Source organism: Stomoxys calcitrans, chromosome 2 (assembly GCF_963082655.1).
Source record: "Stomoxys calcitrans chromosome 2, idStoCalc2.1, whole genome shotgun sequence".
Classification (NCBI taxonomy): domain Eukaryota; kingdom Metazoa; phylum Arthropoda; class Insecta; order Diptera; family Muscidae; genus Stomoxys; species Stomoxys calcitrans.
Window position 1 is genome coordinate 9,933,011 of NC_081553.1, and position 26,558 is coordinate 9,959,568.

Consider the following 26,558-nt stretch of genomic DNA (forward strand, 5'->3'; position numbering starts at 1 on the left):
GATATTTGTGCATAACAGCAGATAGTGAAAAGTCTTGCCAAATTACTACATTTCTCATTTATTTATGGGCATGCTATGGTCAACATGTACAATATGCAATAGCTTATGATAGATGTATCACCCTTGCCAATACCTTTGTAACTACACTTTTGCTTATTCATACGCGAGTGTGTTTGTATGTGCTAGTTTATAATTATACACATACACACATGAAAAGAAAAAAAAACGCGAGTTAAGATAAATAATGATTTGTATGTCAGATGAGCACATTTACCGTCAAGTTTACATTCAACATAACACATACAGTATGGCACAAAACAATAGCAAACCTTTCATTGATAATTAAACTTGTACATTTTTGTTTTGCTAGTTCTTCAGCGAAACTAATATTTCAGCATTTAACATATTTCAGCATTTAAAATAAAGGTCAGTTCACTTCGTTATTTTTGGCTTAATTGATAAAATTTGGTCACTATCGAATGATTGGTACACAATATGAACAAAGAATTAGGCAAAGAATATTAAGTATGAACTGTTATGCTATTGGATCTTAATCAGGCTGTAGTCCGATTCAGACCATAAATGAATTGAATGCTGAACTTTGTAGAATTCATTGGGTTTTTTGGTGTATTTCATTCTATTCGGATAAGAATTGCGCCTTGTAGGGGCGCAAAAAGCAAAATCGGAAGATCGGTTTATATGGGAGCTGTATCAAGATATATATCGATTCAGACCATATTAGACACAAATGTTGAAGGTCATGAGAGAAGCCGTTGTAAAAAATTTCTGCCAAATCGGATGAGAATTTCACCCTCTAGCGGCTCAAGAAGTCATGATCCAAGATCGGTTTATATGGCAGCTATACCTGGTTATGAACCGATTTGTATCATACTTAGCACAGTTGTTGAAAGTGATACCAACACATCACGTGCAAAATTTCAATCAAATCGGATGAGAATTGCGCCCTCTAGAGGTTTAAGAAGTCAAGACCCAAGATCGGCTTATATGGCAGCTATATCAAAACATGGACCGATTTGGCCCATTTACAACTCCAACCGACTTACACTAATAAAAAATATTTGTGCAAAATTTCAAGCGTCTAGCTTTATTCCTTCAAATAAGCGTGCTTCCGACAGACAGACGGACGGACATGGCTAGATCGACTTAAAATGACATGACGACCAAGAATATATATACTTTATGGGGTCTCAGACGCATATTTCGAGGTGTTACAAACAGAATGACGAAATTAGTATACCCTCATCCTATGGTATAACAACCAAAATAAAGTAGCGCAAAAACAGATGAAAGAACGGAAAGCATGACGTTAAATGTGTATACATACATTACACTATAAAGTTACTTTTTGGCAAACGAAGATTGCTGGGTAACACGTTTTTGGTATTGTGTATGTTCTTTTTGAGTTAGAGATATTGGCAGTTGATGGTTTACATTTCTTACTACGTTCGAAGAAAGGTGCCCTGGTATGATCCAATGTTCGCCTTAAGAAGGCATGCTTCTACCATTGCACAGCTCACTAATAAGTGAGTGGTGGAAGCATGTTATATTTATGGGGAAAATCAGACTGATGATGAAGCTTAGCTTCAAAATCGCGATATCAGTAGCCTGCCCAATGCATTAATCGCAACCACATTTTGCCTTAAACTTAAAAAAAAAAAAAAATTTTGTTTTATTTGCTTTCTATTTTAAATAGAATCAAAAACAAACCCTTTACAAACATATGATTATAAGGAATAAAGAAGTTGCGCTTCTTGCCTATTTTAGAAGGTAGAATTTGCCCTCGTATTGCAAATGCAAATTGCAAATTTTTCCCATGAACAGTCCACTAAGGAACAGGGGCAAACTTCTCACATATCAATGAGTGCAGGCCGATTCAAGTTTAAGCTCATTGATAAGGGGCCTCCTTTTTGTATCCGAGTCCGAACGGCGAGCCGCAGTGCGACACCTCTTTGGAGAGAAGTTTTACATGGCATAGTATCTCACAAATGTCGCCAGCATTAGGAGGGGAAAACCACCGCTCGTATTACCTTGTATTATCCTTAACTAACAACTTTCCACGAGTTGAAATTGTAAAATATATTTCCATATTGAATAGGTTGTAGGAAATATTTTACTAGAAACTCTTATCTTTTTATCCAACTCATTATTCAATCCACAATTAACATTGCTATAAATAAGAATATCATTCCCTTCCCTATCTGATCATGGCTAATGATGCGAAAATTGCCAACGAACTAAACGAATTAATCGAAAGGTTCTCCATTGTATTTTGTGACCATTTGTGTGTTGCATTTGAATGTACAACTATAAATATTTGTGACATCAGGGATGTACGAGTATGTACATATTTACATATCTACTATGTGTATAATTAAGTCAAGTGTAGTGCTTATTCATATTTTTATGTGCGTGCAGTTACAAATATATCTATAAGGTTGGTTCAAATGGCCACCGTATGTTATGATTTTGTTGTATTTATTGGGTTATTGTTTTCTTTTTGTGTATCGTTTTATTTTTGAATTTTGTTTTACCTGCGAGGACGAGGATGGTGGTAAGACGGTAATGTCATGACAATTTGGACACCAATAAACCATTGCCAATGTTGCTTTATGGAAAATAAACTGCCAATAGGTTTAATGTATGGGTGTGCTTGTGAGGTGGCAGTGCGAGGTGGAGGTGGTTTGGTGTGTTCGTAATTTCGTTTTCTCTAGAAGGTACGCGTGTGGGTGGCAAACAATAACAATGTATATGTTTGTGGACATGTAATCGTTGTACAATGACCAACGTTTTGTTTAAATTATTCTCAATAATTTGTTGATATTGTTAGACCGCTTGCCATGCCATGTTGCTATTATAATTTGTCTTCTTGCCTTGGGATTCCCTCTTTATGGCTTTGCAGAAGTTAAATATGTTTTTCACTGCCTTCGGCTTCGGCTTTGGTTGTTGTTGCTGGTGTCTTTTATTGACACTCATTCAGCGCAAATGTTATACTCTTCTCACATGCATATGTGCCCCTCAACCACACAAAACACACACACACACTCACGCACACCCCTCTTAGTATTAAATAATATATCATATGTGTGTTGGCTAGTCGAACGGTCTTGTGGTCGGCGTGCGTTATGTATAAATTCCAACTATACATACATACATATCTTTACACATACATACATGTGTGTGAACATTTGTTGTTTTATTAATATTTAGAAGGAACTGTAATTACCAATCGATTCCAATCGAGCCCTATGACTCGCTGCCACTTTATATATGCATATACGTATGTGCATGTATGTATTTATACGTTATGTGTGTCTATCAGTTCTGTAGATGTGTGTAAAAATCGTGTCGCACACATGCCTGTTTTATTGTATAAGTATATATATAATTATTGGAAAAATTATTAACAACAATAATAATATTGAGCATTTATATGGGAGAAATACGATGAGTGTATATGTAAATGAAAAGTTTCTTAAAGAATGAGATAATGACATATTAGTTTTTAGAGTGCAACCAAGTGCATTAAATCTGAAAAAGAAATTTATTTATACCAAATATATCAATATTCTGAAACCACAAAAAAATATTTCTGACATAATTAAACAATATAATAAAAAATAAATTAATAGTAAGCGTAAACCGGGTTATATTTGGGCGGTGGGAAATGAACTGAATAATAAAAGATATTAATTTACATATGTATGTGTATGTGTAGTAAGCGAATAAATCCACTCTTCAGACGCCCACGATGATATAATATCATACCTGATTTCACACCGGCAACCGAAAAGGTATTAACAATGCTTGCACTGAGTGAAGTGTACCAGACATACATAGCTAACGACCTCCTGTAACTAATAAAATTCTCTGGCGCCTGAAGAAATACCGGGTGCAAATAAATGAACTGGATTCCTCGAAGCTCCTTGCACAAATAAACGACCACAATGACGAATTAGGAATACAGCTGGGCATCAAAGGGATTGCAACAGATCTTAAAGATCGCAGTTCACCATAGGGAGAGATTATTGCCGCTGCCATATGAAGAGGCATAAAGGAGATATGAAACGACAAGGAGCCTCGAATGAATGAATGGATGTAATATAATCATTGAACATAACATAACGAACATTGGAAAGAAAAAGGATTCTCAGAAACAAGAAAAAGACAAGAAATACAAAACTGATGACATCCATAATAGAATATTACCCATCCTGACCTTAATCCTTTTACTGTAAATAACCCAAGAAATTAAACTTATAACATCCATCATAGAAAATGTCCTTGTTCTAATAGATCACCGACATAAAGGGTATACCTGGGAACAGACCGAAACTTTTACTGCGGCTATTCAATAGGAGACAACATCATTAACAAGAAGACAACGTGGCTACAATAGTTGCCCTTAGACATGTATTCGAAGTAGTAAAAGCGGCTGGGCAGTAGAGCTACAATAGCAAAATATCGATGGCACTATCGATACTACCGTTATTTTGGTTTTTGGCTGAATATCGATTGATATTTTTCCTATCGATACTATCTGCAAAGTTCCACTATTTGCAAAATTGAATAAAAAATAATCGCTCCGATCGTGAATGTATTCCAATCCTAAATTTTTCAATCGTCCTTTGAACTAGCCGCTTGAAATTTTGCACAAATACTTTTTATTAGTGTAGGTCGGTTGGTATTGGAAATGGGCCAAATCGGTCAATGTTTTGATATAGCTGCCATATAAACCGATCTTGGTTCTTGATTGTAAATGGGCCAAATCGGTCCATGTTTTGATATATCTGCCATGTAAACCGATCTTGGGTCTTGACTTCTTGAGCATCTAGAGGGCGCAATTCTCGTCCGATTTAACCGAAATTTTGCACATGGTGTTTTGGTTTTATGTCCAACAACTGTGTCAAGTATGGTTTAAATCGGTTCATAATCTGATATAGCTGCCATATAAACTGAACTTGGGTCTAGACTTCTTCAGCTTTTAAAGGGCGCAATTCTTATCCGATTTGGCAAAAATTTTGCACGTAGTGATTTGTTAGTGATGTGCTAAGTATGATTCAAATCGGCCTTTAACCTGGTATAGGTGCCATATAAACCGATCTGGGATCTTGACTTCTTGAGGAGCTAGAGGGCGCAATTCTCATCCGATTTGGCCGAAATTTTGCACGAGGTGTTTTTTTGTGACTTTCAACAACTGTGCTCAGTATGGCGCAAATCGGTACATAACCTGATACAGCTGTCATATAAACCGATCTGGGATCTTGACTTCTTGAGCCTCTAGAGGGCGCAGTTTTTATCCAACTTGCCGGAAATTTTGTACAACGGCTTCTCCTATGATCTTCAACATACATGTGAAATATGGTCTGAATCTATCTTGATACAGCTCCCATCTATAGCTTGATATAGCTCCCATTTAACCGATCTTGCGATTTTGCTTCTAGAGCTAAAAGGTGCAATTCTTATCCGAATGGACTGAAATATTACACAATGACTTCTACAATGTTTAGCATCCAATTCATTTATGGTCCGAATCGGACTACAACTTGATGTAGCTACAATAGCATAACCGTTCTTATTCATTATTCTGGACAAATGCTATTCATGGTGGAGGGTATCCAAGATTCGGCCCTGCCGAACTAAGCACACTCTTACTTGTTACTTCTCATTTTCGTTTTAAATATAGGTGATAGGAAATTAACGATATTATCGATATTTATTATTAGATATATCGAATGTTGCGAATATCGATAGTTTGCCAGCTCTAATAGGCAGGACAATAATCTTCTCAGGCAAACGCCTTCCGGACACTTGGTGAGATCTTTAATGTAACCATCAGATCAAATGATAAAAAATTAATCTAAGGAAATAACAAACTCGTATTGAACTCACACCAGGAACTGTGCAGGCTTCCATACTGGGACCGGACAACTGGATGTCAACTTTGACGCGATCAGAGATGACACAGTGACAAATTTTTAGTTGAATACGCAGACGACGCCGCTGAAAATGTAAATAGCTGCATACTGCCAAGGACCAATCAGTTTTTTCAGTACAGAGAACTGTAGCTCTTAGCGACCGCAACCGCAGTCATAGGTGAAATGATGCCGATAAACCTTCACTCTATATATAGAACAGGTAAAACTCTATACTACAAATAGCTAACTCCAAACGACAAGAATGTGGCTAGACAAAAGGAATGGAAAAAATACCGCAAATATTTCAAACAAATGAGAAAAAGCAGCACATCCTTTGCAAAACACACCTCGTTCGCATATCAGAGAGATAAGAAAACAACAGTCAACCAATTCAGTCCTTTATAGACATCCAGAATGACAAAATAACTAAGTGGAATCCAGGCACGGAAAGAAGTGTACGCCCATGATCCTGTGTCTTTTCTTCGCAATAGCGGTTCAGTGGCACAATGGATACTTGACCTTCTACGACTTTTCCTTGTCGTCACATACATCCTATTGATGTTAACCTCTTTCTGGTGCAGTCCGATGTCAAAGATCTGAAGTTGCAAAGACCAGTCAGGACTCCTATAAGTCATGCTTCCTCAGCCCCATAATAAGCGACATCATCGCGGAAGGCGTCATTGATATCGAAGCGCACACTGCGGCAATCAGCGTCCTATTCCTGACAGTTTTCCTATGGTTTGAAAAAATTCTTTGCATTTTCCATCCACCTTTCACCTTACTTGGCCAGACGCTAGAGCCTTTAGCGACTGACAGTTAACGTATATCGTGACCGCGAAGACCTGCGACTGAAATACGATGCACCCGTCCAGAAGCCAACAAAATTCCCTGATTCCAACAATTTCGATGAAGAAGCATCCGTCTTTATAAGATGTCCCGGCAAGGGCACCGCGACTTTGGAAGCCAAGAAATGTATTTTCGGAAAAACGACGTCCATCCCATCAATAAGAAATCACTCACTTGGAATACAACCAGTGGCGCTGTATATAGCTTGCCACCACGCCGCATCTCCATCACCCAGTAGAACAGAAGAATGCACAAAGTCGAAACCTTCTATCGAATTGCGGCAGGAGTAAAGCGTATTTAACTCCCTCATGGCCCCTCAGTTTTTCTTGGGCTTTATGTCAAGCCCATTGGCCCTCGACCATCCAGCTTCGGGTGAATAAGATGGCGACTTAAGGATGGACATGGACATGGGATATAGATTAGGTTAGGTTAGGTTTAAGTGGTAGTCTGTCATCACACTCACTTAGAGGTTTTCGTTCCTTGTGATACCATAGAAACAGTAGAAGGGATACCGTTGAAACATCCAGATCGCTTTAAAAAGCCCAACAACTTGTGAATGTTCGCATCTGCAAAATCAAACAAGTTCTCAATGTAATGATGACTTAAAGTGGAACTCCTTCTGACTGCCAGGCCGGAATACACACACACTGCAGATGTTCAGTAGCCTCTTCTTCCTCGACTTCCTCACAGCTTCTGTAGAAGTCGTTACTTGCTACCTTCACTACCGATCACACTGTCATGATCTGTCATGACGACCACAATGACTGAGAATCTCAGTTCTATCTAGCGACACAAAGGCGGTAGACCTCTTCAAGTCTTTATTGGGCTACATAATTTTTTAGTTTTGACAACCCCCAATTTATGACCATCTGTCATTAGTTGCCCTTTGGGCCCGATCCTGAAGACTTAGCTTACATGTTGATAGAGGCATACGCACAGATTCCAGTTCGCCTGGAATGTGTAAGGTTGTTCCTAATCTCGCACGTTCGTCTGCTCTACAATTCCCTGGGGTATCTCTGCGGCCCCAAAACCAAAACAAGTGAATTTTGAACTGTTCAACCATCTCGTTGAGAGATCTGCTACAGTAGAGGGCGGTTTTCGAATTCAGAAATACAATATGTTGCCCAGAGTTTTAATGGCTGCCTGGCTGTCTGAGAAGATATATATGCCAATCCTCACTAGGACATTATATCTTGGCCATTACACTTCTTCTTCTTTAAGATCTCCGCTTGAGCACACTACAGTGTTCGGATAACTTTCTCAATATAGCCAGTCCTAGTTCTTCAGAGTACATGCCAGTTGCAAGAATCTCCGCTTGAAACACTACTGCAGTGGTCGGATAACTTTCTCAATATAGCCAGTCCTAGTTTTTCAGAGTACATGCCAATTGCAAGGATCTCCGCTTGAAACACTACTACAGTGGTCGGATAACTTTCTCAACATAGCCAGTCCTAGTTCTTCAGAGTATACGCCAACGCCCACTTGGTCGTCTATTTTGAAATCATCTGTATCGTATCATACTCCCAATCGGTTCTGTCAGAAATAGGGATACAGTACTTTTTATCAACAAGCGGATATACACCCGGCAGGGATATCCCTCGAAGCAAAGCGGAAGCGGTTCAGGGATGGTTTGATAATACCGCAAGAGATATGGGTGCTACCAGATGGCATGCGATTTTTGCTTATGTGAAAGATCGTCTAAGACATATTGAATGTGAAAAACGAGTGTTAGTATCAATATGAACTTTTTTGATCAGAGCCAGCGCTATGCTCATGGAACACACATGCGGAAACATATGGATAAAGTTCATAGCACGTACATACTGAAACATGTGGTTAAACTACAGCACATATATTAAATATATATTAATAAAAATACGCTCTTCTCCTACAGCACATATGGCAAATGCATTTAGTCTTGATTTTTCGTGGCTTTTTGCAGGTACACCTTTACGGCAGTCCAGAGAACTACAACAGGTAAGGGGTCAAATAACTAAGCAACAACTTCGCACTTCCTTTAGTTGCTCTGAGAGGTGAAGTAAGTGAAATCCGAGACCATCAACAGACCTTATACAACATACATATGTTAATTAAAATATAAAACTATTTATATAAACCTCAGGAAACCAAAATATTAAAACAAAAAAAAAATAATAATAATAATACAATTCAAGATATTAAACACTACACGATGAATTTGTTAAAAATTAATAGACACCCTAATATATTTGCTATAAAAACCTATGAATCATTTTCCTTTTTCCTTTTGTTAAACTCTTCTTTTTATTGACGAATACATAGGCATTCGTAAGTAGTGTATGTTACATGTCTATAGCACATAGCCATATTAAATCCTAGACTATTAATTAGATAATTTCAATCATACATATTTCTTTTCCACATTCATAATTGGATTATTAGATCTAACGTATATCTTTGTTCACAAATACATACAAAGGAGTGAGTAATACTATTCAAGTAGTAAAAAAATTTGCCTACATATTTCATAACAATTTAAGCTCCTTGTGTTGTTACTGCATAAATGCGAATTCTGCGTATCAGATTCACTTACAAAAAATATGTGTCAATTTTATTTGATTTTACTTTGTATTGTTGACGTAGGTATCACTAAACAAGACCACACCTTAAATATGGTTTGCCGTTTAATTTCGTTCTATTGTGGTGAAACATTTGAAAATTTTCGTAAAATAAAATAAGTGTGAATTTTAAAGGGAAAAGAGCCTTACAAAGTATTTATTTCATAATTTTTGCTTTTTTTATTCTTCTATAGTTAGCATAGTCAACTACAAAACAAGTTTGTGGTAAAAATTTTTTATCATGTTTTGTATTGGAATATCTCTGAATTATATAGATGTGGTAAAAGCTATTTTATATATAAATTAGAATAAAACAAGTAAGAACGCCGTTGGGTTTGGCCGGTCCGAATATTTCTATACCCACCACCATGGATTTTCACGAACTTAAGTCTACACCAAAACAAATCTGGGTTTATATATTAATGTACTGCACAACATGAATGCAAAATCACTTGTGTGTATCATCCTTGGAACAAATGGTAGTTCGGTTTATATATTTAGTAATTATACCGAAAACTGGACCTAGACTAGAGCTGGCAAAATATCGATGGCGCTATCGATATTTTAGTTTTTGTGTGAACATCAATCAATATTTTTCCTTCGAATGCCATCGGCAAAGTTACATTTTGTGCAAAATTTATAATGATTTCTCTCATGACTTCCAACTGACATATTTCGATATTTATTATTAGAAATATCGAAAATTTCTAACTTAGACTACACCATTATTGACATATTTGGAAAAGGAGCTAAAATAAACATTTTCTTTTTTCTGTCCAATTTCATCTTTCTCTTTTCTGTCGAACTTCATATTTCATTTCCATTCTGTACCCTAAAGAAGTCAAATCGAAAAATCAACTTGAAAGCTTAATTTTAAATCAATATAGCATGATTTCGACGCACAGACATTCACACGAACATCGCTAAATCGCCTTAGCTTTTTACAACTACCAAGATCGTGATCGGTAAATTACATCTTTCATACGCTGTCTCATACAGCGATTTTTTTGTTTCAAATGAGAAAAATTAATGGAAGCATTCAACATTTTAGAATCCATTCTCTTTTGGTCGATATAACTACCTTTTGCCTTGACTATTGCTCTGAGTCGGTCTAACAATGACTTTCCTCAGCGCATCCATAATGGCATATTATTTGGTTCTTACCTTGCTCTCTTAAATGGCCGAAAAAGAAAAGTTCATTGGATTGGCATCTGGCGAATTGGATAGCCGCGATGTGAATGAAATGAAGTACAGAACGAACGGTGCCGAGTCATGTTGGTACGTCCATGATCTAGGATCGAAATGTTTGTATGTTCAAAGCAGCTTTAAAAATGTTTTAACTACAGGTATACCGTCCTCAAATTTAAATAATCCTTAAGTATTGAATGTACATAAGGGGATGTGTAGCAATGTGCTCCATCATGCAATGGATGGAGCACAGGTTTTACAGAAATAGCAAAATACCTGGGTGTTTTGTTGGACAGGAAATTGAACTTCAAATCCAACATTTTGGAAAGGGCAAAAAAGGCAACTCTAGCCCCATACACCATTGGCAAAGGTTAGGCCGCATGCCATGCATTGGGTATATACTGCAGTTGTCACAGTTGTTATATAGACTTCTTTACGGATGGTTCCAAACTAAACGACCAGGTGGTATGGTGGTATGCTCTAAAGATCTAGAACTGGTCATATCGAAAAGGTTACCCGACCACTGCAGTGTGTATTAAGCAGTGATCCTTGCAATTAAGGAAGTGGTAGAATGGCTAAGATATAATGTCATTACGACGATTGGCATAAATATCTTCCCACACAGCCAGGCAGCCATTAAATGCCTGGAGAACGTATTTCTGAACACAAATACCGCCCTCGACTGTCGCAAATCTCTCAAGGAGATGGCTGAACTTTGAACCGTTCACCTGTTCTGAGTGTCAGGCCATAGAGATATGCCAGGGAACAGTAAAGCGTACGAGCTTGCGAGACTAGGAGCTATCCTACACATTCCAGGGATACTGGAATCTGTGGGTATGCCATTTAGCGACATGTAAGCTAAGTTTTTAGGACCATGAAGTATAACGAATGATAGATGGTCACAAAGAGGGGACTGTGAGCATCCCAAAACCATGTGGCCTAATATTGAAGAGATCTACTGCTTTGCTTTCATTGGCTAGGACAGACGTCTCAATCATTGTGTCCGTCATGACAGGTCACTGTCTAATCGGTAAACATGCTGACAGACTGAAGGTTGCCAGCAACGACTTTTGCAAAAGCTGTGAGGACATCGAAGAAGAGACTATAGAACACCTTCCGTGTGTGTCCCGCACTAGCAGTCAGAAGGAGTTCCACTTTAGGTTCTCATTTCTTTGAGAACCTGTCTGATTTAGCGGATGTGAATATTCGCAAGTTATTGGGCTTTTTAAAACGATCTGGATGGTTCAACGGTAGAAACTAGAAGACATCTTCCTTCTTGTGTTCCTGTGGTATCACAATGGACGAAAACGTCTACGTGAGTGTGATGGCAGACTGCCACTTAAACCTAACCTAACCTAAATTACGGATATGAAGTCTGGAAATTTTACCAAAGAATCAAACAACAAATCGATGGCTTTGGTGCAGGCACATCCTCCTGCAGAGACAAAGAAGGAAATCTGGTAACTGATACAGATAGTGTGCTTGGGATATCGAAAGAATATTTTTCCCAGCTGCTGCTATCCGACGATGCACAGTGGTGGCGCCCGTTTACAAAAACCAAAAAAGTGATTTATGATTATGACTGAGCTAGGTGCTAATGGAAGGCCGTGAAAGATGGTGGCGTATCCCATTTTCTGGATTAAGGACAAAATTTATGTTGTGGATTACGACTATAGCTGAGGGAATAAAAAGCTTCCATTTACTGAGGAAAAAGCCACTTAAGTGACAGTTCATGTAAATTAACGACTCAAAACACTCTTCCAGACTAACGGAACTTTAGTTCCTAGAGCTTTCTTCACCGAGTTTGGAAGGCCCATCGCTATCTTGGGACCTAAACCTTATTGAAAACCTCTGATAGGTGAAAAAACAAAAATTTATCACTTCCTTTATCGTTTTTATGTTTTTTTTTCTCTTTTACAGTTTTGTGAACTTAGTCAATCATATTTAGGTACTAATTCTTCAATTTACGAAGTGAATATTGCAAAAAAGCATGTGAATGAGTAGTAGCCATTTGTTTTTCCCAGGTTCACCCTTATACGGAAGTAATCATGTTTTCTTACTCTTTTTGTGCAATATTATTCTTAGTAACTATTATCCCTATGATTTTTTCCACCACTGCACATAGCTCCCATTTTCGCGGGTTACAGTGAGAGGATTAACACCATTTTGTATATTTTAAATAAAAATTTCAGGCGGAAATATCAATGTTTATTATTTTTGTCACATCTTCCCATACAAGTGCCACCACTGTGCGATAGCGGCGAAGAGGATACCGCATAACTAGAGGTGGGTTTCTACCGGGTAAATACGGTATATCCAAATATGGTCCGATCTGTACCACATTTGACAGGAGTGGGTAGGGGTCTACCAGAACACACTATACCAAATTGATTCGAATTCCGATAATAAATGGATATTTTATGGCCTCAATATCCTATATCGGGAGATCGGGTGGTCGGTCAAAGGCAGCTATATTCAAATATAGTCCGATCAGAACCGCACTTCATTTCACAATTCACAGAAATGAATAGGGGTCTACCAGAACTCGCTGTGCCAAAACGAAATCGGATGAAAAAATGTTCACCAATTTTACCAATTTATTGCCTCAAGACTTTAAGTCTGGAGATCGGTCTATATAGCGGCTATATAGAACTAAAATCCGATTTTATGAGATCAGTAGAACAGGTTTATATACAAAGAATACGAAATCATCAAAAATTTTTTGAAAAATGTTTTTATATCCAAGATATCTGCAAAATTATAAATACCCAGCTTTTGGGTATAAATGGGTAAATGCCCGGGAATTAATCAATTTACCGGGTAAATAACTTTTGGGTATTTACCCATCGCCCATTTCTACGCATAACCCATCCCTGATAAAGTTATAGAATGTTTACCTCCTGGTCAGAATGAGATCCAAGTAACATTAACCCGACTAAAGAGCAACAAGTCAGCAGGAGCTGATGGGTTTCCCGCTGAACTGTTTAAGACTGGAGGCGACACATGAGCTCATCTTCGCGATCTAGCTAGAAAAATGCTTAATATGTCCCGTACAGAAGAAAGGAGACAAGACAGAATGTGCCAACTGCAGAGGAATAAGTCTCCTTAAACCTAGAGTCAAGTCTTCTAAAACCTAGAGTCAATGAGATAATTCGGCCTATCAATGCATCTTTAGACCTGGTTAAGCTACCATAGACTAGATATTCAGATTGCTTCAAATCCTCCAAAAGACCAGAGAATTAGAGGTTAACTCCCACCATCTCTTCATTGACTATAAAGCCGCTTTTAACAGCCCTATATGTTAAATGGTATTTGAAGCCATGTCTGAGTTTGGTATCCCCGCAAAATTTATACGACTCTGCAGGATGACGCTTGCTGTACACCTTCTGCAGTAAGAATAGGAAAGAATCTCTCCGTACCATTCAATTCCAAACAAGGTTTCAGACAGGCAGAAGGCAAACTATGCGATCTCTTTATTGATCTGCTGGAGAAGATTATACGAGATGCATATGTGAATACATATGGCATACTACTCACAAGAGAACACATACTACTCGCCTATGACGACGTCATCGATATCATGGGAATAAGTAAATGCGGCCTTTGAAAGAATCGAAATCTTGTACACCCGAGCAGATAAAAAAAATGAAGAATGTTCAGAACCACAACTTTGGGATAGTCAGCAACTTTATCTACACCTGCACCGCCGTAACTGAAACGAATGATACCAGTTTTGAAATAAAGCTAAGAATAATATTGGTAAACAGATGCAAATTTGGATTAAGACAGACAAAAACTACACTTTACCAGATACTGATACTAACCATATTGTTATATGGTTCCTAGGCATAGGTTTTTGTGAAAGCAGACGACGCAGTGCTTGCATTGATGGAAAATATCGGCGTCGTATGAACCACGAACTGTATAAGCTGTATGACAACGTAAGCATAGTTGAACCTATCAAAATACAATGGTTGAGTTGGCTAAATCATGTTGTCGCTTCAGCGAAGAAAACTTTTGAAGGCAAGCTTACTTTACTTTAATTGGCTATGACAGAATATTTGTTCCACTAGCCGAACGTAGAATAGCGTTCCAAGCGCCTCGAACTTCTGTGTCATCCTGCAGAGTCTTATTAATTTTGCAGGGATACCATACTCAGACATGGCTTAAAATACCTTTGTACGTAAAGGAGTATCGAAGGCGACTTTGTAGACAACAAAGAGATGGTAGGTATTGATTTGTCCTTCTCGGGTCTTTTCCAGGATTTAGCGCAGTGTGAATATCTGGTCTAGGATTGATAGGGCCCAACTATCTCATCGACTTTAGGTTTTAATCTTTCGCACAGTACGTTCGGGAGTATCTTGTATGCGATGGGGAGGAGACTAATTCCTCTGTAGTTGGCACATTCCGTCTTGTCTCCTTTCTTGTGTACGGGACATATGCTGAGGTTCCAATCATCGGGTATGCGTTATTCTAGCCATATTGCGCAGATAAGCTGATACGCCTTATCAGCGTGTCGCCTCCGGTCTTAAATAGTTCAGCGGGTAACCCGTCGGCTCCTGCTGCCTTGTTGCTTTTTAGTCGGGTCACTGCTACTTGGACCTCATTCTGACTAGGAGGTAAATATTCTATACCATCATAAGGGATTGGTTCTGCGGTATCCTCTTCGCCGCCAAAGTCGGACACTAGTAGTTTGATAAAATGTTCTTTCCATATCCTCAGCATGTTATCTGTGTCAGTTACCAGATTTCCTTCTTTGTCTCTGCAGGAGGATGTGCCTGCACCAAAGTCATCGGTTTGATGTTTAATTTTAATTGGTAGAATTTTGAAGGCAAGCACTTTGGTACAAACAAGCCGGGACAGGCAAAACTCCGATGAAAAGATCAAGTGGTGAAAGACATCTCCAAACTTGGTGTCGGAGATTGGAGAAGGAGCACAGAAGGTCCAGGAAATCTATCCTAAGTTCGGTTAATGGGAAAAATGTTCTGTCATAGCCATTTGAAGTATTAAAGACAGTAATATAACTTGAGTTATTCGAGGTCGAAATGCTCTATAAAGGGTTGCAAATATTGAACCAAAGTTCATTTTTTTTACTTTTAACTATATTTTTACCTACATAAAATTATTTATTTGACAAAAATTCCTTAATATCAATTACAAATTCGTAACCCTAAGGAAATTATTCCTTTGTTCAATTTTGTTTAACAAACGTTTAAAGCTTGGACACGTTTTTTTGAACTTCAATAAGGAGCGGTATTAAAATTAAACTGAAGCTCCTAAAAGCCGGTCATTTGTAGATGTAGTTGATAGTTTATATTCTACAATATTATGTTGGTGAGTTACCTAAGTTCGGAGCGGCCGAGCGCTTTTACTTGTTTTATTTGTTTACACATAATTTGACATGACCTACGTCGTTGCATTTCTACATACCTTTCCTAAGGTAGTTGGCATTAGCTGAATTCTAGATCAGATTATCCATTATTTTGTTTTAAGTTTTTGTAATTGCTATTTTTTTAGAGCTCAAATATTTTTGGCATTTTTTATTGCATTAAATTTTTTATAATTTACCCTAGACTTTTGTGTAAAAGTAGTCCAAATGTAACGCATTCGAATCTGTATAAAATCTGTTTTTATTATATATTCACACTCACCTTTTACAGGCTAAACCAACGTGCCACTCCACTGTTGCCAACATTCACACCAAAAACTTGAACATTTAGTTCTTTATTATCGTATGCGGGCAATGGAGTGAATTTAAATTGAACTCTTGGTGTTTGATTACAGTTTTGAGGCCATTCTTTACATTAAATAAATCCAGTCGGAATGTAATTTGTTGTAACACTCGTTGTTGTTGCTGTGGTGTTTTGTTGAATTGATGATTATGTTGCAGATGTTGTTGGTTTGGTTGTTTTTGTGTTTGTTTTCAAATATAAAATTAAAATGCAATAAAATGAGTTTAAGCCACAAGGATTCTTTTTTTTTTCTTTTGTGTGATTACAAAAAAACGTTTTTCTTTTTTCGTTAATATTATTTCAAAACAATGGCACTTTATTAAGGGTTCATAATTTAATTTAACACAATTGGTATGGTTTTTTTTTTTTTTGTTTTGTTTTTTTATTTATCTTAGCGTTGTTTAAATTTTCTGTAAAATAAGAAAAGGAAATGAAAACTTTATAAGGCACTTGCGAAAAACACAATTTTTCATGATAACTTCCTAGGTGAAGCGGCAAAATGTTTGGCTGGGTTTTTTTATTTTTGTTTTTATCAGCTCTTTCTTTATTAAGTTGCGTTGGTTCTCAAAAAAAAGGACACGGCATAAAAGCTTTTTAACGAAACTCTGGCAAAGAGTAGAGACACGCTTTCTGGTATTATCATTAATCGTATTCCACTTTACCAAACCAAGACGATGTTCTCTCTACCACAATCTTATGAGAATATGTATTTAGTTTTATTTTTTTTTTTATTTTCACTTTACCAAGTGTAAATGCGAAAATGTAATTTTATTGTTTTCCATTAACGTTTTTTGTTTTTCTATGTATATGGATAGTGTATTATTGCGAATTCTTTATATTTTTGCGCAAAGCATTTTTCCTTTGGAAATGTTTATATTTCACTTATTGTATTTTTATAAACAACTTTTTTATTTTATTACACATCCGCACCGTTGAACGTTGAAACAGACAATGACTGCTATTTGGGTTTTAGTTATGGTCGAGAGAGTGACTTTTCAAATTTCTGGCAAATAAACAAAGCAAAGAGATAAACACATATTTGACGAGAGAGTCAGAGAAAGTGAGAGCAATCCCCTTAGGTTGCTAATGGGCAAGAAAACTGAGAGCAATGTAAACTGAGACATACTTGTGGAAGAAGAAGAAGAAGAGGCAGCACTAGCACAAAACAACGAGAAACACACTGCCCTACTTTTGTTTTGTTTTCTCAAGTACGTATACGTTCGTTGCACGTAAACTAACACACTCACTGACACACAGCCACACGCATTCCCTAACAGCCACACACACAACTCAGTCAGTGTTTATGTGACCAAGTTTTTTCTTTCCTTCTAACAGACCCTTTAACGAACGAATCCTAGTCTGCATGCTTTTTCCCTTTAATTTACACTCGGCACACACTCACACACACATGAGCCCACAATAGACACCCGCACCATACAGACAGATATACATACAACATGCATTGATGTGTGGGAAACAGAAATGCTCATATATCTATTCTTGTGTTATATCCTTTCTTTCCCTTATCAGAATCGAAAAAGGAGGACACAGCGGCGACAATAACAACACCAAAAGGAAAAGTTGCATACATACAAAAATTATGCATAGTTATGTGTGCGTTTGTTATCAAATGTACGAGTGGGTTTCTAAGTTTCATTGTTTGTGGAAAGAGGAAATAAATCTAATCGAATCGAATGTGTTGGAATGTTTGGAAACGTTTATCCATAACTGTTATACTTTTTTAAACTAAACATGGGGGTTGATCCTCGTAACATGAAAACATAAAAAGTGAAAAATTGCCATAAAAAGGAAAATTATACTAACCAATAATCGAAGTCTTACATACCCTGTGTCCAGAGCTATATTTACCTTTGACTGAAAGGCTAGATACAGCCGAATAAAAACCAACATCTTTCGCTAACAAGAAATCCAAAGATTTGTTTATAGCCTGTTTATCGATCTCGAAGTCAAACATTCATCCAACTCAAGAATTAGCTTAAATGGTATTTCGATATAAATGGATTCGTCAACTCTAAAAGAGCATACAGCTCATCGAAAGTAAATACTTAAAAATTTTCTATATTGACGAATCTGGATCATAGTGGCTGTCTTCCATTCAGCTGAGTTTCTTTTTAGACATCAATAAACAGGCTTTTAATTTTAATTCATTAACTGGGACTGTTTACCCAAAAAACACGTCTTGTCTTCAAACGATTGGCAAAAAGTTAGTAATATTCATCATCAGTCTTTAAACCACGTTTACACTAGAACCCAAATCCACTTGATTTGAGATATGCTCCAAAATCCATCCACACTACGATTCAATTGATTTGCATTTGTCAACAGGGGTGTTTTTGACAGCGTTTTTAATGTGATCTCCATTTTTATTGCGCAACTAAATTGGGGAGCTATTATTTTTTTTTTTTATGTGACTACAAAATATTCAATAACAAAATTTCAGATGTTCAGAAAAAGTGCTGCCCAAATCTACCGATAATAAACGGTATTCGAAGGAGATTTGCAAAACTCGAGATTTCCGAAATCTCGTCGCAACTCTAGATTTGCTCCAAGTGTAAACATGTCTGGTATTGTGTCCCAGTGGTAAGTAAATCAATGATTTGTTTAATTGACAGAAGGTATACATTTATTGGACTGGTCCAACTGCCTAACGACATTACTCCTTATGCCGAAAATATAGCTGCACAGGGACAATATTGCATACTTTTTGGATACTCGTACCTTAAGCCAAATCCAAGCACACATCTTACGAGCTAAAGTGTCAAAGCAACAACTTTGATAATGATTTAACCAATTTAGCTGTGTCAATAAAATGTCCACAAATTTTACAGTGGAACAATGTCGATGTCATTGTCTGGTGTTGGGAAATTTCTGGTATTTCTCTCTACTGATCTTTAGTACAGAGAAATCACCGAAGGGTTTGGCGTTCTCAGGCAGTTTTTTTTGGCCTTTTCTGTATAAACTCTGTCATTATTTTAAAGGATTTAACCACATTTCCGGGCGCCCCGGTAGCCGAATTGGTAGCGTGCTTGGATTACCAGTGCAGGGGTCAATTCCCGTCAGAAGCCTTGGCGTGTCGCTACTGTGGTATCAGAATGGACTTAAAAATTGTCTAAGTAAGTCTGTAAAGGATTGCCACTCTTACCTAACCTAACCATTTCCAGCTGATTTAGGCGAATTTCGCAATTTGACTTCTGAATGGATAGGTGTACTGTCTACGTTTTATCTATTAAGAAACAATTAATCTCTGACGTCGATATTAAGGTATACCGTTAATCAACAATGGGATTCAACAAAGGGTGATTTTTTACAAGTAGTTTTTTTTAAGAAATCTAAGCAAACACTCTAACTCAACATTTTTATTGAATCTACAAAGTGTTCTTTGCCATTTACTTTTAAAAAATTTCTTCACGTTAATATTGCCCGTGGTTCCAATTCCAATGGTCCATTTACAAGGATCATTCCACATGGTTGAATAACACATGGCCAATACCTGAGAACGGCGACCAACTAAAGTTCACTATCCTCATTAATACTGGTCGCAACGGCTGCAATGTTCTCCCCTGTATACGAACTACGAACTCAAGTCTAATTTTGGAAAAAATTCACTTTATAGGACGCACACCCGTTTTTTTATTGTTCACCACCCCGAAAAACATAGCTCACCAAACATAACTCATTAGAAAAATAAACAAGTAAAAGCGCGCTAAGTTCATCCGGGCCGAATCTTATATACCCTCCACCATAGATCACATTTGTCGAGTTCTCTTCCCGATATCTCTTTTTAGGAAAACAAAGGCCAAAAGAAAAGAATTGCTATAATATTGGAGATATGTCAAGTTATGCTCCGGTCTGAACTGAGTGTTGGAGATCATAGTAGAAGTCGTTGTGTAAAATTTCATCCAATTCGAGTAAGAATTGTCCCCTTTAGGGTCTCAAGAAGCTATATAGAGTGATCGGTTTATATGGGAGCTATATCAGGCTATGGACCGACTCGGATCACATTTGACACGTATGTTGAAGGTCATGGGAGAAGCCGTTGTACTAAATTTCGGCCAAATCGGATAAAAATTGTGCCCTCAAGTGGCTCAAGAAGCCAAGATCCGAGATCGGCTTATATGGCAGCTAGGTTATGTACCGATTTCAACCATACTCAGCGCAGTTGTTGGAAGTCATAATAACACACCTCATGCAAAATTTCAGCCAAATCGGATTAAAATTGTGCCTTCTAGAGGCTCAAGAAATCAAGACCCGAGATCGGTTTATATGGCAGGTATACCAAAACATGGACCGATATAGCCCATTTACAATCCCAACCGACCTACACAAATAAGAATTGTTTGTGCAAAATTTCAAGCGGCTAGCTTTACTCCTTTCGAAAGTTAGCGTGCTTTCGACAGACAGAGAGACGGACGGACGGACAGACGGACGGAAAGACGGAAGGACAGACGGAAAGACGGACGGACAGACGGACCGACATGGCTGAATCAACGTAAAATGTCATGACGAACAAGAATATATATACTTTAGGGGGTCTTAGTCGAATATTTCGAGGAGTTACAAACAAAATGACGAAACTAGTATACCCCCATCCTATGGTGGAGGTTATAAAAATAAAATAATAAAAAATAAAAAAATAATAAAAATGTTGGTTTATTTAATTAAATGACAAGGCGACATAATATAGAAGAAACACATACTTTTGGCCGAAACCGATTTAGATTTGGATATAGCTCCCAAGTATATGCTCCTATATAATTGCAAAATTTTGGTCATTTGTTAACCGATCGTCACGAAAGGTGTCTCTTATGACACTACAGATCACTGGTGAAATCGGTTCAGATTTAGATATATATGTAACTCCAGATTTTCACACTAAGCCTTTGCAAAAGCATTTGTCACCAAATCTTGACAAAATTTTGCAATTTGGTGTAGGGAATTAAAAGGTCGGCTTTGTCCGTCTTTAGCTTGTTTTGTCTCAATTAACTTTAAGAAATGCCTTTAGGTAGGAATTGATCCCAACATGCTGAGAATGTAAGATATCTGCAACAAAAACCACATGACACAAGTTACGGGATTATATGTTCTGAGTATCCAACTTACAACCAAGTGCAAATTTTGCAAATTTGCCAACAAACATTCCATTAAGAAACAGGGGATAAACTTTTCTCATATCAATGAGTGATGTCCGATTCAAGTTTAATTTCAGTTTAATTTCAGGACGGCTTGCAACAGGGCGATTGTAAGCCGTTCGGACTAAGCTATAAAAAGGGGGAGAAGTTTTTACAGGGGTAGAAGTTTTTACTGGTCATAGTATCTCACAAGTGTCCCCACCATTAGAAGGAGATAACCACAGCTGAAAATATTTCAGTTGTTCTCGCCAGGATTCGAACCTAGGCATTCAGCGTCATAGATAGACATGCTAACCTCTGCACCGCGGTGGCCTCACTCAACTTACCACCAGATTACCAAAATTGGAATGTTCCTGTAAATTATACACTTAGCCAGCATTTTTGGCTAAAGACGCACTTTTTACGAGAGCTGCTATACAAATTTGAGGCCTAATCACAAAAATCAATGATATCACCAAAACGTTTTTATTGTTTTTCAAAGTATCCTCCATCATGATTTATAAATTTTTTCTAACCCTCAAACCAATTGTCGAAGCACTTTTCCGCTCCGATTGAGATACCCCCCAAACCATGGTTATTGAACGCTTCAACAGCATTTCCTGGCGACGAAAAAATCATTGACCACGGTTTGCATGGGAGCTATGTCAGTTTTTGGACGATTCAGACTATACTTAGCACGTTTATTAGAAGCCATAAAAAAGTCACTGCGCAAAATTTCAGCTAAATCGGATAAGAATTACGCCCTCTAGAGGCTCAAAAAGTACAATTGGGAGATCGGTTTATATAGAAGTTATATCTGGTTTTAGAACGATTCGAATCATGCTTGGTACATCCATTTAATGTCATAGAAGACTTCATAGTACAAAATTTCACCCAAATCGGATAAAAGTTGCGTCCTCTAGAGGCTCAAGAAGTCAAATCGGTAGTTCGGTTTATATGGAAGCTATATCAAATTTTGGGTCGATTCAGACGATAATCGGCCCATATAATAGAATGAGAAATACGCCCTCAAGAAGTAAAATCGGAAGATCTGCTTATATAGGAGCTATATTTGGTTTTAGACCGATTCGAACCATACTTGGTACATCCATTAAATGTCATAGAAGACGTCATAGTACAAAATTTCAGCAACATCAAATAAGAATTGCGTCCTCTAAAGGCTCAAGAATTCAAATTGGGAAGTCGGTTTATATGGGACCTATATCAGGCTTTGGGCCGATTCAGACCATATTCGGCACTTATATTAGAGGACATAGAAGTCATTGTGCAAAATTTCAGCTAAATTAGATGAAAATTAAAATAAAAATTGCGTCCTCTAAAGGCTCAAGAATTCAAATTGGTTTATATGGGAACTATATCAGGCTTTGGGCCGATTCAGACCATATTCGGCACTTATATTAGAGGACATAGAAGTCAGTGTGCAAAATTTCAGCTAAATTAGATGAAAATTACACCCTCTACGAGTTCAAGAAATAAAATCGGGAAGTCGTTTTATATGGGATATATATCAGGTTTTAGACCGTTTCGAACCATACTTGGTACATCCATTATATGAATTACGCCCTCTAGAGGCTCAAGAAGTACCTCAAACAAATTAAGCAATAATTGCAAAAAATATGAAAGTTATCATAATGAAACGTTTTATATTTGGAAGGATAGTACGAATCGGTTGTTTAAAGTAGGGATAAGTATCTGAGGGGCGCCCCACCTTCGAGCAAACCACCAAAGAGAAATATTGGCCGACCGGGACAATACTGGACACAAACTTAAAGTCTTTGGAAGTACAGTGGTTCCCAATAAATCCATATTGGTCATCCGGGAACGCAAATAAAAGGCGTATGGAAGTTAAATACGAAGGTAGTATTTAAATTTGGGGACAACCAAATAAACTCTCCAAGACGGAGTTCACTTCATCCAAAATGCAGAGGAATCGGATAATAAATGCGGCTTTTATAAGCTTCAGGCCCTAAATCGGGATATCGTTCTATACGACAGCTATATCCAAATATGTGTAGATGTCCAATATGACTCTCTGTTCCAAATAGCAATAAAATCGGATTTACTTTCAAACAATGATTTTGATTGCACTTACCTCTTAATTACTTAAAACAAGGTCATTTATGTGACAGCAAAAACGATGTAAGTGACAATAATACCGTTATCTTTATTTAAATGCACAGCATTTTTTTTACCACCATATGCATCAGCCAAAGAAGTGATACATATGTAAAAATCATATTTCAATCTAAATAAGATATGCTTTGATTTATTAAATAAAAACCATCTCCTGTAAAGTTTTGATTTTGGCACTTACATCTTTTTGGCAATCAGGGAATGGTATATACTTTATTGAGTCTTAGATCAATATGTCAAGGTGTTACAAACGGAATAGCGAAGTTAGTATACCCCCATGCTATGGTGGAGGGTGTAAAAATATGTACTACTCCATCATTAAGCAAACTTTTTGTTTTTATCAGAAGAATACAAAGAAGGAAAAAATGTATACCTCTAGCGGCCGGAACACACACTTTACATTTCGCATCTATTTCTTTTGTTTTCATTTACAATTTGAAGAGAGAGTTAAATCATAAAAACTGTTATACATTCAACTATGATCGGATAGCCGAAAATGTATTGATATCTCTCTCTCTCTCTCTCTCATTGTCTCTCTATCTACCGCAGATATGTAACCTCAAAGCACAGGACCAAACCGCGGCAGAGAAAATTGCAGTGAATTTTAAATAATTTTGCCAAAATCAACCTATATGATTATTTCATAAAAATTTCCACATAGCCTATATATTTTTTGTGTGTATGCGTGTTGTACGGTTTTAACTATGAGTATTTCGAATATGGTTTACCACAGTAGCTACCGCTGATATCTACTTATAATATTGGTATTTTTAAATTGTTTCTACCCACTCCGTGCACCCCTAGAATAGGGTTCAATGGAATAGCACACTAAGGTGGAAGTTGTTACTATCTCCTTTTTGTCCCTTTGTTTGTGGGTGTGTGTGTGTTTGATGCACGAGTGTCTGTTGGTGTATATGTCAGTGTACCTAAAAGGAAGAATGTGGTGATATTGTTGTTTGTTCACCTACATTTCGGCATACACACGCACATCGAGTCTGGCGTGTTCATAGGTTCGGGTAGCTGGTTGGGTTTGTGTGTCAGCAAGAGAAAGAGATATATGGCATTTGTGTACGAGTTTGGTTGTGCGTGTGTGCATGTTGCTGTGTATATATAAAGAAGATATTCATTTTTCCTCTTTTCTGCATATGTATATATGTATGTAATAGGGAAAAGTTAAATTTTCTCCTTTTCACTTTTTCACAGGATTTAATATCAATTTCAGATTTATGTAATTTTTTTCATAGATTTTGCACAGATTTTTTTTACAGAAATATTCTTTTTGGAATCTCCTTGTTGGCTTTTCGCATCTAGGTTTTTTAAATCCTTTCGATTTTAAGCAAGGGAATTTTCTTCGCTTTCATTATTTCTGTACACATAACTTTACATATAGATTTTCTTAGTGAAGGAATTTTTGCAATTTTTCTCAAATTTCAGTTGATATTTTAATGGATAATGTAAATATTTACTTTTTCTATACAAAAACTCGATAAATTCTTTATAATTTTTGATAAAACTAAGTTAATTCTTTGATTTTTTCTCCATTCACAATGAAATTTTCACATTTCTTCACTTTGTATGTATATGTATTTTTTTACACAAAATTTTCTGGTTAACACACACGCGACCGTTATAATTTTTCACGAACCTTTCACGACAGCAGTTAAAACATTTCTGACACACTTTCTTCGTGGCACAATACACAGCGACGACAAGTTGAGCTGGAGCTTAGGTACGTACGTACGCTATGGGCTGCTCGCTGCTTATTTCGTATCAGGTCGTTGTCTCTGAAAAAGCTTTACCTCTTCTTTGGGCTCCTTTCTCGAATCGGAGACAGAGAAAAGGGAAAGAGAGAGAGCAAGAAGGAGAGTTTCGTTGGATACGTTTTGATTTTGACATTTTCTTTTCGCCAAATCAATAGGCGTCCGTCCTCAGATATGGAGTTGTGGTGTGCACCAATGCTTTAGTGTTGGTGTTGTGTTTTTTTGGTTTGTGTGCTTATTTCATCTTCGTGTTTGGATTATCATTAACATATCCATTAAGTTGACGTGTGTGTGTGTGTGTTTAGAACTACCGTTACGCTATGTGCGTTGTTTTCTTATTTTGTTTTCTCCTTTGGAACATGGATGCGTGCCAGAGTGTGCGTGTTATTCACACGGTTTGCTGCTTAATTGTTTTGCCTGTATTGTTTATGTTGGTATGAGTTTCCTTTTTTGTTATGATTGTTTTCCGTTTTGTTTTTGTATCGTTATTTAACCTAAGACAAACAATACCTGATGTTTGTCCGTTACGCTTCCTTTTTTTTGCCCACAATCCAACCCTACACTTAATAATTCTTTTATAAACAAACAGAGGATTTTACATTGAGTTCCTTTAGTTTGCAGATTATATTTCCGGTATTTATCTATAAACGTATCCCAACAACTACATAACAATGTTTTCACCTCAATTGTTTCCTTTACGATATAATGCTCTTGAGCATCATATTCAGATAGGGAATTAAGTATTTTCGTTTTTTGTACACTACACCATAGGATGGGGGTATACAAATTTCTTCATTGTTTTTGTAACTACTCGAAATATTCGTCAGAGACCCCATAAAGTATATATTTTCTTGATCGTCGTGACATTTTATGTCGATGTAGCCATGTCCGTCCGTCTGGCTGTCCGTCCGCCTGTCTGTCGAAAGCACGCTAACGTTCGAAGGAGTAAAGCTAGCCGCTTACAATTTTGCAGAAATACTTCTTATTAGTGCAGGTCGGTTAAGATTGTAAATGGCCCATATCGGTCCATGTTTTGATAAAGCTGCCATATAAACCGATCTTGCGTCTTGACTTCTTGAGGCTCTAGAGGGCGCAATTCTTATCCGATTGGAATGAAATTTTGCACGACGTGTTTTGTTATGATATCCAACTACTGTGCTAAGTATGGCTCAAATCGGTCAATAACTTAATATAGCCGCCATATAAACCGATTCTG

At 37.2% G+C, this 26,558-nt stretch overlaps 1 protein-coding gene and 1 long non-coding RNA gene across 3 annotated transcripts in view; one reads left to right on the top strand and one right to left on the bottom strand.

Annotated features, from left to right (window-relative positions):
- The window catches only part of LOC106083984 (calcium-activated potassium channel slowpoke), a 223,715-nt gene extending 207,407 nt beyond the window's left edge, over positions 1–16,308 (bottom strand). The window contains exon 1 of the mRNA XM_013247445.2: positions 16,219–16,308. The gene's annotated coding sequence lies outside the window, so the exon portion shown is untranslated. The remainder of the gene's footprint in view (positions 1–16,218) is intronic.
- Positions 10,192–16,310, top strand: LOC106084156 (uncharacterized). Of its 2 annotated transcripts, none has more exons than XR_009396996.1 (3): positions 10,192–10,344; positions 10,431–10,725; positions 16,228–16,310. It is a non-coding gene; the product is annotated as an uncharacterized LOC106084156 (long non-coding RNA). The 2 variants fall into 2 exon arrangements; XR_001220760.2 differs by having other exon boundaries at positions 10,431–10,657; positions 16,228–16,306.
- The last annotated feature ends 10,248 nt before the right edge of the window (positions 16,311–26,558 follow it).